This window comes from Ammospiza caudacuta, chromosome 2 (assembly GCF_027887145.1).
Source record: "Ammospiza caudacuta isolate bAmmCau1 chromosome 2, bAmmCau1.pri, whole genome shotgun sequence".
Classification (NCBI taxonomy): Eukaryota; Metazoa; Chordata; class Aves; order Passeriformes; family Passerellidae; genus Ammospiza; species Ammospiza caudacuta.
This window is the reverse complement of record NC_080594.1, coordinates 77,925,062-77,937,576: the sequence shown is the minus strand read 5'-3', so window position 1 is coordinate 77,937,576 and position 12,515 is coordinate 77,925,062. Positions and strand designations below refer to the sequence as shown.

The window sequence follows — 12,515 nt, the reverse complement described above, 5'->3', positions numbered from 1 at the left end:
ACAGGGATTTGCAGAATCTTATACTGACTGTGAAATAAATGGACGAAACAAGATGATTTGGCCTCATGATACTGCACATAGCATCAGAAGATGCTGAAGGACTCACTGCTTCTAAACACTGATTCTATACCCATCGATACCCTTCTGTTTGCATTAATTCTTTTCTCTTACTTTTCTTTTATAAGTGCCATTGCTGTCTCTTGTAGAACATCAGTTACTGAATAGTCTTGGAAAGAACAGATTTTTATTCAATCCATATAATATATTAGTTGATTTTCTCATACTGCTTGTCAATAAGTTCTAATTTGAAATGCTAAGAGGAGAACGCAATATAAAAAGGTTTTCAATGGAAGGACAAAATTTCTTCCAAATTACTGTAGTATAACCAAAAGCCTAGCCTTGGGTGTTACCACAGGGTCAAACAGGAGACACAGACCAGGCTCTCTCAGTCTCTGTATTTTTCAACTATCAGACTGCAAACATGCAGGTTTTGCACTTGTCAGTACTATGCAGGCACTGGGGTTTATCTCACATAATGAGAATGAGTGGCCTGCTCCATACAGTTTAGGAAATAAAGGACAGAAGGCCAGAAATAGAAAAAAAATATATAGTTTTGTAACTGCTAAAAGAAAAAGGAACAAAATTTCAAAATCCAAATAATCAAATGAATTTAGAACTATTTTTAGCTGCATAGATTTTTGGCAGAAGAAAATGAGCCAACCAGCCAAGCCCTTGTTGCATCAGTTAAAAAGAATACAAGCTGTCCTCCGACACACCCTAGTCCTGAGACAGTGACAGGTCCCAGCACTGTGGTGTGACTATGAGGGGCCTTGAAGGCCAGCAGCTCACCCTGGGAGATATAAAATGGACTTGTGGCTTTGGTCTGGATGTTAGAAAGCAGGTGTAGATGTCACCATTGACACCAATAGTAACCATTTATACTTAAGGCAGATAGAAAGAGTCAAAAACTATGGTAGAGGGTGTTTAAAATCTTTTATGGTAGTCAGACTTCTTGATGTCCTTAAGCTTGCAAACATTGAGTAGGTCAAGTGACACTGTACTGTACACTGCTACACTGCTAATTGGAGTGTACAGAATTAATAATATGTACACAAATAATATGCATGCTTTAGAATGGCATAAATAAATCTCCAGGCCGCTACTTGTCGCAGACATTTCTCCACAGAAATCCTCTCTTTCAGATTTCTGCGTCTTCGGGAGGCCAGAGGCCCCCGAAGAGAAGGTAAACAATTATTATCAGCTGCTGGGGAATGCAACAGGAACACCTTGATTGGCTCATTTTCTATGTTTATAATTAAGGGCCAATCACCAGTGCAAGCCAGGGGACTGAGTCCTTGGCCACAGCTTTGTTGTGGATTCTTTTTCTATCTATTCTTAGCTAGCCTAGCTGCTCTGCAAAACCTCTCTCTATATTCTTTTTAGTATAACTATAATGTATTATATATAATATATTAATAAATTCAGCCTTCTGATTCAAGAAACAAGATTCACCGTCTCTCTCTCACCAACCGCGCCCACTCAGGACGCTGTAATAACTACTGACTTACTCATAGGATTTAAACATTTAAAGTATCTACTACAGGACAAAAAACTCATAAAAACTGTCATGATTGCTCTCAAAAATAGAAAAAAGGTGAATTGCTGTAATAAGAAAAATAGAGACCAAAACAAGAGTTAGGAAGTAAAAGTTAAGTATAACTTTTGAAGCAAAAGTTATATTTACTTTTGAAGCAAAAGTTATACTTTCTTTTGAAGCAAAAAACCCAGAAATAATTGAAAATGTTAGAACAACGATTTCAATACATCTGAGACAACGTCAGAATTGCGATGATAAAGACTTTTTTAAAGCATGCTTAACATTTCTATTCCTCTCTCTCAGATATTAAGTCTTAAGTATTTTTCCCAATAGTTTTTGTTTGGAATTCTATATTAAAATTTATATTATCTTGTCAATTTTCTAAACTTTTCTGAAAAAAATGGCATGCTGTTGTGCTAACTGATTCTGTAGGGTGTCTATCAGTATATGCTATTTAGGCATCCTTATAAATTTCTGCTTTTCTAAGTCCTTAGTGCATTCAGAAAGCAGATTCATAAAAATATTCTATTAAAATGGTGTTACCAATTTCAGTCTCATATCAGTATACTCCAGTGGTATTCAGTACTTTGAATGTTGCTGGAGAATAAACAAGAAATTTTTTTCTGACAGTTTAAAATTACTTTGCTAACTTCAGAACCATCAGACTGATTTTTCATTGTACTATTTCTATATGTATATCATTAAATGACTTTGCAACTGTCTTTTTTATGGCAGTGAGAAGAATAAAAAAGTAATGATATTTATGAGTTAATGTTTTCTGTTATTCTTCTTGTTCTGTAGCAATTGCTCTCCTGTTAGGAACAGAAGATAAAATATAAACATAAGTTATGCACAAGTAATAAAATTTACATATTTCACTGCATTTTGAAATACTGGAATAGTTTCTACATTGGGAAAATAATGCTCTTTGTAAAATCCTACTGGTAAAGTGCAAAACTGCAAAGAGTTGCCAGTGCTGATGGCATTGACCTTGTCCCCATTCACACTTAGATATTCTCCTTATACTTGTCATTAAAGACAAATATTTGTCACACAATATTCAAAGTACCTCTTTTAATGTGAATTATTACCACATGATGTACCCATGTATAGCTTTACTCTGGTCTTTGGTAGAAGTGTGAAAGAGATCCTGAGCACCATTTCTCATTAAAGGCATCAAATTTTCACTTTCTGAAGCAGAAAATTTTTGTGTGTGTGTGTGTGACCATAGATTCCAACTGGATCACTTCTATTTACAACTCATTCTCCAACTTCAGGGGTGTTATTGCAGGGATTACAGGCAATACCAACATAATCCTTGAATGAATGGTATTCATCTCAACCTGTTGGTGCGTATTGAGCCATAGCTGCTTAATTCTATACCATGCTGAGTAAAAAGACCTTAATGCATCACTTATCTCACAGGATGGATACAATTAATTCCTATTAAGAATAGTTTTTCTGATTTTCAAAAATAAAATAAAATTTTACCACTGTTACAACAATAATCAAAATTCTTGAAATGTAATACAAGATGCATTCTGAAAACTACACAGTTCCAAAAGAGAAAAAAGTGTTTGCACCTTGGCTTGAATAAATTATAGGACTGAATGGAACAAAAGAAAAGATCAGTTAATTTATATTTCAGTTTACTTATATTTGGCATTGATGACCTAGGATTAAAGTTCTAGATGAGATTTTAATCAAGCATTTAGACAAACCTGCAAATACATTGGGACTTGTGTGTATCAAGTACTGTTTTCTTTTACTTTCTAATGGAAATGAAATTGGAGAAAGGATATTTTTATATGATATCAGAGAAAATATAGTTATTCTAAATAATGCAAAAAATCTTGTCTGAAATCCTGTGATTTGCCAGGTTATATGGCTATTTGAAAAATTTACTCTTTAAATATGTATATTTGTGATTGAATTCAGATATGTTTTCATCTATGCAAACAAATCAGCTTGAGTACGTCTTTTATCAGAGATTTTCTATTTTTATTCTTCAAACACATTAACCATGACTCATATATTAAAAAAAAAAAAAAAAAGAAAAAAATGATGAACAACTGATAAGGTGGTTAAAAGGCTTGATAGGCTCAGGTTGTCAACTGGGCCAAAGACAACAATTCTTTCTAAAAGTTGCTGTGCCAGTCTGGGCACAATCCTTAGCAATGAGCTCTTGGATGACTCTGCTTGAGCTGGAAGGATGGAGCAGATGAGCAAATTGCCAGGGCCACTGTGGTCCCTTCCAACCTGACCCATTCTGTGATTTTGTGATTTAGATATAAGGGAAAGCAGAATGTGCAATTGGCAAAGGACAAAACTGATATTATTTTAATCTATGTAGAAATTGAGGTAGGCTTTGCTAACTGTAATGTTTTAAAGGTAAAAGATTTAACGCACAAATATACTGTGTTTACTGAGGTAAAACAAGGAACATGGAGACAGAAATTGCAGATGTTTAAAAAAAATCAAACCACAAAACCTCATATACAACCAGGCATTGTTTAGCATATTTGAACAGAATATTACTAAACTAAAGTAAATGTTCCTAAATCCTTTAATTTCTATTCAGTTGTTCAGATCTATCCCTAAAATTGTCTGTTCAAAGCACTAAATTCAGATTGCATACTCAAAATACTTAGGTAAAACTTTGCACTGCTAGGAGTCTGAAAACAAATAAACAATGCTGATTTCATCTATGCAAAGGATATTGATTTGGTCCCAACTAATCACTAATTTTTTGTTTTCAAAGGTGAAAGAGATATCCAGAAAAAAAATTAGAAAATTTACAGAAGATAGGACTAAATTGTATAATGTTTACCCATAAGACCGTATTGTAGAGAAATTAATACCTAGCCCAGTGAAGATTACCATCAGGAGTTCAAACTCCTAAGTTACCATTCTTGGAAAAATAACTTTTTCTTTTGTTTTCCTTTGCACATATAGATTGTGATGAATGGAATGTAAGAGAAAGATAGTGCAGAAGGCAACCTCACCCCTGAGGAGTTGCAGCTGCGCTAATTACCAAAGATTAGGAACAGGCCTGCCCTTAAGAGGTCTCAGCTGTGTCCAAAGGATGAGTGTTATAAAAGAATGTGTTAGCTGGCTAAGAACAAAGCTGGAATTTTTTGGTTGTGTTGTGAAGAAAGTGTCAGTGTTGTGAGGAGTTGCCCATGAGCACTCGCCAGGAAGGTATGGAACTTTTGCAATAAGATTACAACAATAGATGGCCTCATATACGCAGATCCTATAACGCAAGACTCCAAGATGCTGAAAGTTAATGCAAGTTCATTATGTTACTATTAAGTGAGAACAGATAAAAAATTTCCATTATAAAGATAAAACCCAATAAAATAAACTTACTTATTCTCAGGTCTTTTCACATAGTCTCCAATTTAATTTCAATGGAATATGAAATTATCTTCTTAATTATCTCAGAAGGGAAATTAGAATTTTTACTAACAGTCAATGGAGCTAGGAGGAGTCGCAGCACTCTGTTAAGTTGTCAGTGGTATTGTTTATGGAATAATAACCTTGGGATTGTTTCTCTGAATTTTTCATCACTAAATAGTAAAGCAATTTGTAACTTGGTGTATTTTATACAGTAACAAATCTCTTAAGAAATATTTGCCTTTGTGTCATGTATATATATTAATATTGTATTTATCTTTTTTCTGTTTTGTCTAAATCGCTTCTAAAGAAAACAATCTATGCAAATACCTCACACTGTCAAAGAGAGGGAATGCTACCATTTAACCCCAGTAGGCAACTCAGCCCCACAGAGCTGCTCACTCACTCTCGCCTGGTGGGATTGAGAGAAAATTGGAAGGGTAAAAGTAAGTAAACTTGTGGGTTGAGATAAAGACATTAGGTGAAAATAAAACCACATGCACAAAGCAAAGCAAGGAATTCATTCACCATTCCCACAGGCAGGCAAGTGTTCTCCCAGACAGCAGGGCTCCATTATGAATAGCAGCTTCTTGGAATGACAAATGTCATCATCCAAAATGTTCCATCCTTTCTCTTCTTCCCCTTAGGATTTATGGCTTACTCCAATTTCTGTTGCTTTCAAATATGTTAAGATATGAACAGGGTGAAATACTCATTCATTGCTGTCAGATTTAACTTTGAGAATTTTATATTTTTTTCTAGAAGTAGCCAATGTATCCATTTAAGGCATTCCTTTGTAATTTGCTTATGTCAAGGAATGAACCAGAGATAGAACCTGGGAAAAAAATGAGCTATCAGTTGTGAAATCTAGACTAATTTGAGTCACTTAGGCCTTCTCTCTATATCAAAAGGTTTGCATTTTTTTGGGTTGTTTTTGTTTTTTTTTCTGCACTGTTGAAATAACAGCATATGTGGTTATGGAGTTACACCACAAAAATATTTTACAAGTCATACCAAAAATATGTATTGTGTTTAAGAACATACTGCAAAAGAAAAGTAAAACTGATTTTTAGAATTGTGTAGGAAACAAAAAGTTAATTCATGGACATTTTTCTATCCTTTGCTTTATTAAGGTAATTTTTTTGGTTGGTCTCAAGCAGATCTGAGTCACCATTCTACCTATCACATTCACTTATATTCATGAATATAGATGGTTTAAATAATATTGGTTATAATATTATGATGCTTGTCTTTCTATTTTTTTAAATGACTACTGTAGACCAAAACAATTTCTGTTGAAAGTTAAATGTCATACTGTCATTCCCTTATCAGGCCTCCAACGAATAGGAAGAAACACAGTAGGTTAAGATTAGGTGACGGGAAGAAATTCTTCACTGCAAGGTGTGTGAGACATCGGAACAGGTAGGTGAGTGTTCCATCCATGGAAGTGTTTAAGGGCAGATTCGTTGGGTTTTTGAGCAACCTGGTCTAGAAGAAGGTGTCCCTGCTCATGGCAGGGGGGTTGGAACTAGATGACCTTTAAAGACCCTTCCAAACCAAACCATTCTACATTTCTGTTCTATGAAGTAAAATGTATATGGTGCTATATAATGAAAGTCCTATGGTTACATGAACTCTGTGTATTATCCCTTGAACTATACAGCTGTATGAGGCAAAAATTTACAGATCATTATTTACAAATAATTTATTGTTAATATAATAATTTTTGCTGCCCTTTAAGTTTTTTTTCTCCAGGAAAATACAAATATTCATGAAAACAAAATGCCAATTCCGAGGTTGTAGCAACTCTATTAGGTTTCTTGGACATAATATAATTATGCAACCATTTTATAAATCTGACATGAAGCTTCAAGGGATTGCTGTCTGTTTCCACCCTGTAGGTAAAAATATGCAAAACAATGTATTTTTCTGAAAAGCTGTAGTTGCTCACTTTGAGAAAAGAAGACTACTTTAAAATGGCTGCTTAGACTTTTCACGCTTGAAACATCTTCTCCCCTTTATTAAAGATGAAGTAAAATGCTACTTGAAGCTTTATTTTTTTTTTTATATGAATGTGTGTTTTCTTAAACAAGACAGAACCCTATGTTGTACTACTTTAATGTCATAGGATGAGAACTTCTTAAATAGCTCTGTTTTCAGGTCTTGTTAAATAAAAAATGTTAAAATTGAGATGCAAAATCACAAACAGATTTTTAAAAAGAACATCAGTGTTTACTTCCATTTATCCTCTTTTTCACATGAGCACTGAAAACAGATTTCTACGTAATAATTTTTAAAATGCATTTCCTTGTAATCACTAAGATGCACCAAACTGCAAATTTAGGACACCAAATTCAACCTCTAATTCATTTTCCATTTGATAAAACACACACTGATAATAAGCTCACCTTTTTGACAGTGTTTGTATTAATACTAGTACCATTTGTTATTCAAGAAAACATTTTTTTCTATATGTGTGAAAGAGCTAAATATTCTTATTGGAATCAGACTAATGCCCAAGATTATGCCATAAATTTAAATAGTATTTGAAACAAGATGCTGTCTCAAATTTATTAAAATTATTTGTACCTTTGTAACCAAAAACTTTTAATGATGCTACATAGATATATTGCGGCATCACTTGCTGCCCAATTATCATATTTTGCAGAATAAATGCTACCTTGTACAATATTAGCAGATTTCTGGGGGGAAGAATAATATCTACTAAAGTTTGTGCCTGTTTTTATATTATCTTTGTCCTTGGAAATGCTTCTCCTGATTAGCTGCTATACCAGCTGTTAACTGCTGGTAACAGATTTTGAGAAGCAATTGCTTAAGAAGGGCACTAATAGTTAATTAACTTATGTGCTTGTTAAGTATCTGAATGTTCTTTTATATTGACGTTTATTAGCGCCAACCTTTAATCTTAGACTAAAAAAATAAGGTAATTACATTTGTTTGTGCAGCAGAGGACCTGATGAGTATTCTGGAACCATGAGAATTTTTTAGGATATTGAAAGGTCAATAAAGAAAACTTCAGCCAAAATTACTTTTTAGTAGGTAATTTCATAAAACAAAGAAAAGATAATAACAAAGACTGCTTTAAAAAATTTTAGTATTTAAATATTAGCTGCCTAACTGTTGGAATAGGTTCCTCACAAGAACATAAGTATGAGAAGTGGCATACTGGCAAATAGTTTCCATTTTGTTTGGAAATCCAAAAGCAAAGTAAGAAGGAAAATATGTATCTTAAACCCTGTCCTCTTTGGATTAAGTATTTTGCACACTGAAAATTTAGCATCTTCCACTTGTCATTACGGCTTGTAACCTTCCACAGCTAAATAATAGACTTTTAAAGAAAATTTGGCAGTAGTCACTCTTTTTGTTATAAACAAAATCTTCCAATATATGAAATAGAACAACCCATGTATAGGTATTTAAGAATTTGTTGCAAATCTAGTTAACATTTTAGTGATAATAAAACCAGTTATACTAGTCCAGGCACAATAACACTAACAGCCATAACTTCTATTAATAAGATCTTCATGAAGATCTTGAGAATGTTACACAGGACAAACTACTGTATCTTATTCTCTCTGCCATTAGGCTGACCCTTGAAAAGACTCCCTCAATCTTAATTAGGGTCAGTGCAGACTGTCTTCCTCAGGAAAAGAGATGGGTTAACACAGCAGGTCATCAAGTGTTCAAAGGAGGAGTTCTGTACTGGTCCTGGGGACCTATTCCACTGCAGTCGTAAATCTGTGTGGATGATATGTCATAGCTTTATTAAAACAACTTGATTGTTTTCAACTGCTGGCTAAACTTTGCAAGGAACAACCTTCCTCACTCTCCTCTGGCACAACATGTCTTTTCTTAGGCCAAAACTGCTGGGCTTTTATAGTATCAAGATACAGTTTAAAATGGTTTGCGCAACAGGAATAGATTAGGCCTCTCTTAGTCCAGGACTAGTTAGGCAAGTACTGGAACACTGCACTGCCCAATGATTGTACCTTTTGGGTCTTGCCATATTTTCACATCTGGAGCCATGTGATGGACATATGGAGCCAGTAACTGTGGGTTAGGCTGAGAAATGAGTGTGAGGAGTTCCATCCGCACTGCAGGAAGTTTTTCTGCTTGGTCTGAAGCAGCTCTGGACTGTGTTGGAGAAGACAAGATGGCATACAGAAAAAGCGAGAGAACAAGGGCTGTAATTAATGCTTACAGCTTTCCTCTGGGCCATCTGGAGTTTGCATTCAGTTCGAGGGCTGATTAAGTATTTGAAATGTAAAGCACATAAATAGAAACCCTGGTTTTAAGTCTCCTCACAGAGAGGAGAAATAAACCAAGAACATTCCTTGTACTGGATGAATGTCCTAAGTACTAAATCCTTATTAAAAGGACATTGGTAACTCTTCTGGCCTCCTTCTTCAGGAAAATAGTAGTACAGTTTTGGGGGGGGTTTATTTTACTTATCCAATAAATGTATTCTGTGAGCGCCCTCTTGCTTGTGCTCCTTCCAAACCTCTGACCATCAAAGTGAAAAAAGTTAAAAATGGGAATAAAGAGCTTTGGGGATTCTTGTGGAAGACAGGCTTGGTCTGGAAAGCCGTAAATGATAACTGTCAATTTCAGAGTGCCTTTCAACATAGAAATAAGCAGAATTTTGATTACGTGAAGAATCTGAGCTTCCCGAGGGTGCATGTTCTTAATAAGTCTTGAGAGTCAGAGTACAGACTTAGTTATCTATACTTCACCTAAATTAGTCTCTGGAAATTTTTTTAAATGAGCATTGAAATGTTAAGCCTAGGTATGGTTAAATATTTTTGAATGGCTGTGTTGCTGGTTCTGAGGTCTCAACTAGGAAAACAATTTTTTTTTTTGAAAGAAGTATTTTATCCTTGTTCCTTGAAAGTAAAGACTACTGTGGATGCCATTAAGGGCATACTATTCTACAGTGTTGTATAGACCAAAAATGATTACTATTAAATAAAAAATAAAATTGACTAATGTAAATATATCTAGTGTTTAATACTAAATTTTCTGCACCATTTCAGGGCTGTATGCACTGATATCCTTTTTCATTTAAGGGATATGGTGATAATGCAGGCCCTTTCAGAGCCTTGCAGTTTGTGTACTTAAGTAATACATTGTCTCTGATACTCAGGACCCAAAATTATCACAATACTAAACCTTGATGGTTGTGAAAGAAGTCAACAATATATATTTTCTTTTTTTTTTCCTTTCTTTTCCTTAAAGCATTCATTTATTAAAAAAAAAATCTCAACTTCTATTTTCATGGGTAAATTAACTGTTTTCTAAGTTAATGAGGCTCAGTTGTAGGAAGGATTAAAATGTGTGTTCCGTAAAAAACTCAAAATATAATAAAGCATTTTTTCTAGCCAGTTTATTATTTTATGTAGTACTCTCACACACTTCATTCCATCATCCTAGAACTTACATGGGAAAAGTTGGTTCTTGTTGATGCTCTTAAGACCTCTCATTCTGCACATTTTATAATATACCCTTTGAAACATCTGGGGTTCTTCTGTATCCTTTTCAGAGCTAAGGGGAGAAGAACTTCACAGTGCTGTGGTATATCTATGTATATACGTGTAATGAATATGCGTTCCTTAATTCCTTTCTAATAACTCTTTACGCTGCAGCTGGGGGTTTGTGTTTTACGTCTGTCAAGCACTGGGTTGGTATTTTTATGAAACTCTGGCTTGATTCTGAGTACTAATGGTCATTACCAAGCCCATATTTTAACATATGAAGGTGGAATAATTTCTCTCTGTGTGTTGCATTTTGCAATGATTTACAGTTAACTTCATCCTCTATATTATTTCCCCCTAGTATATTATAACATCCTTCATAATCTGCTGTCTCCTTAGTACCTTGATCAACTCTATATTAGCAGTCAACTTTTCATTTTTTATTCATCTTTCCAAATATTTTATATATACAGAAATATATATCATATGTATACACACGCATGCACACACACACATATAAATTCATGTATATGTACACAGCTATTTATATATGTGTGCATTTATATGTGTATATTAAAATAGCATAGAAGACAATGAACCTTTTACCCAGATCCTCCTTTTTCATTTTTCAGCCAACAGTGCTATAAAGGAGAGGTGGCTCTTGCCCCATTTGACCACAGTCCTCATTCTCAGCTGGTGTTAAAGGCACTTACTGAGGGAGTGCAATCTATGACTGCATAATGCCAGGTGAGGCCCTGCTCCTGGGTGACACCCAAGCAGAGATGTTGCAAATAATTCAGCTTAGAAAAATCTCTGCCAAGGTCTGATTGTGCCATCGAAAGCCAAAGTGACACCACGGCTTGGTTCAGCAGGCCTCAGAATATTATGTAGTATGGATTTATCCTTTGATAACTCAAACTACTTTTACAGTGACTTTGAATGCTGCAATTTGCTACTGACTGTTCCCCTCATAAAAAAATTGATCTATAGAATCACAGAATAATTGAAGTTGGAAAAGACCTTCAAGGTCATTAAGTCTGATCTTTGACCAAACACCAACATGTCAACTAAACTTTATCCCCCATGGCCACGTTCAGCTGTTTCTTGAACGCTTCCTAGGATCATGACTCTGCCACTTTCCTCAGCAACCCATTCCAGTGCTTAACCACTGATTCAGTGAAGAAATTCTTCCTGATGTACAACTGAAACTCCTTGTGTACAGCTTGAGGCTGTGGCCTCTTGTTCCATTGGTGATTTCTTGGGACAAGAGGCTGCCCCCCACCTTGCTACAACATCCTTTTGGGAAGTTGTAGTGGTTGATAACAGCTCCCCTGAGCCTCTCCTCCTCCAGACTAAACACCCTCAGTTCTCTCAGCTTTTCCTCATCAGATTTACTCTTGCAGACCGTTCACCAGCCCTTCTCTGGAACTCCAGCACCTCAATGTCTTTATTGAAGTGAGGAACCTGGAACTGGACATGGGACTCAGCGAGTGACCTCACCAGTGTTGAGTACAGTCCCAAATCAGGCATTCTTCTGTTTTTCTAGTTTCACTTAAAATAATAAACCATTTCTGTGATACAAAGAATAGTAAGTGGAGGATATCAGGAAATTAGCTTCAAAATAATATTTCTGGAACTAATATTCATAGATGTTTGCACAACAGGCAGTGCTGAGTTCAGTGCCCAACAGCTGCACTGGCTGCCAACACAAAACAAAGACAGATTATATATTGTTGTGTGATTCTTGGTAAAAATATTCTCCTGGGAAGAGTAACAGCTTGATTCTTCCCCTGTGTCAATTTTTGCCATCCTCCAAAAAAAACCCCTTGGCAGTTAAAAGACTAGGTGTGTAGTCATAAAAATATAAGAATAATAGAATTAAAATGAGAGCAGGAAAGCAGATACACTGATCCATAGTGCCTAGTAGCTTAGGCTCAGCCAGTGAGGAAGGTTTTGGGTCCTCCTTTCAGGTGTATGGTTTTTAGTCTAAGACTATGCCTCTGGAGGTCACAGGGAAAAGATGTGTA

General features: G+C 35.2%; 1 long non-coding RNA gene across 1 annotated transcript; it reads left to right on the top strand.

The window, feature by feature from the left end:
- Positions 1-4,733: 4,733 nt before the first annotated feature.
- LOC131554891 (uncharacterized) lies at positions 4,734-12,014 on the top strand. Its single transcript, XR_009274466.1, has 4 exons — positions 4,734-4,798; positions 6,329-6,418; positions 11,121-11,235; positions 11,892-12,014. It is a non-coding gene; the product is annotated as an uncharacterized LOC131554891 (long non-coding RNA).
- Positions 12,015-12,515: the final 501 nt, after the last annotated feature.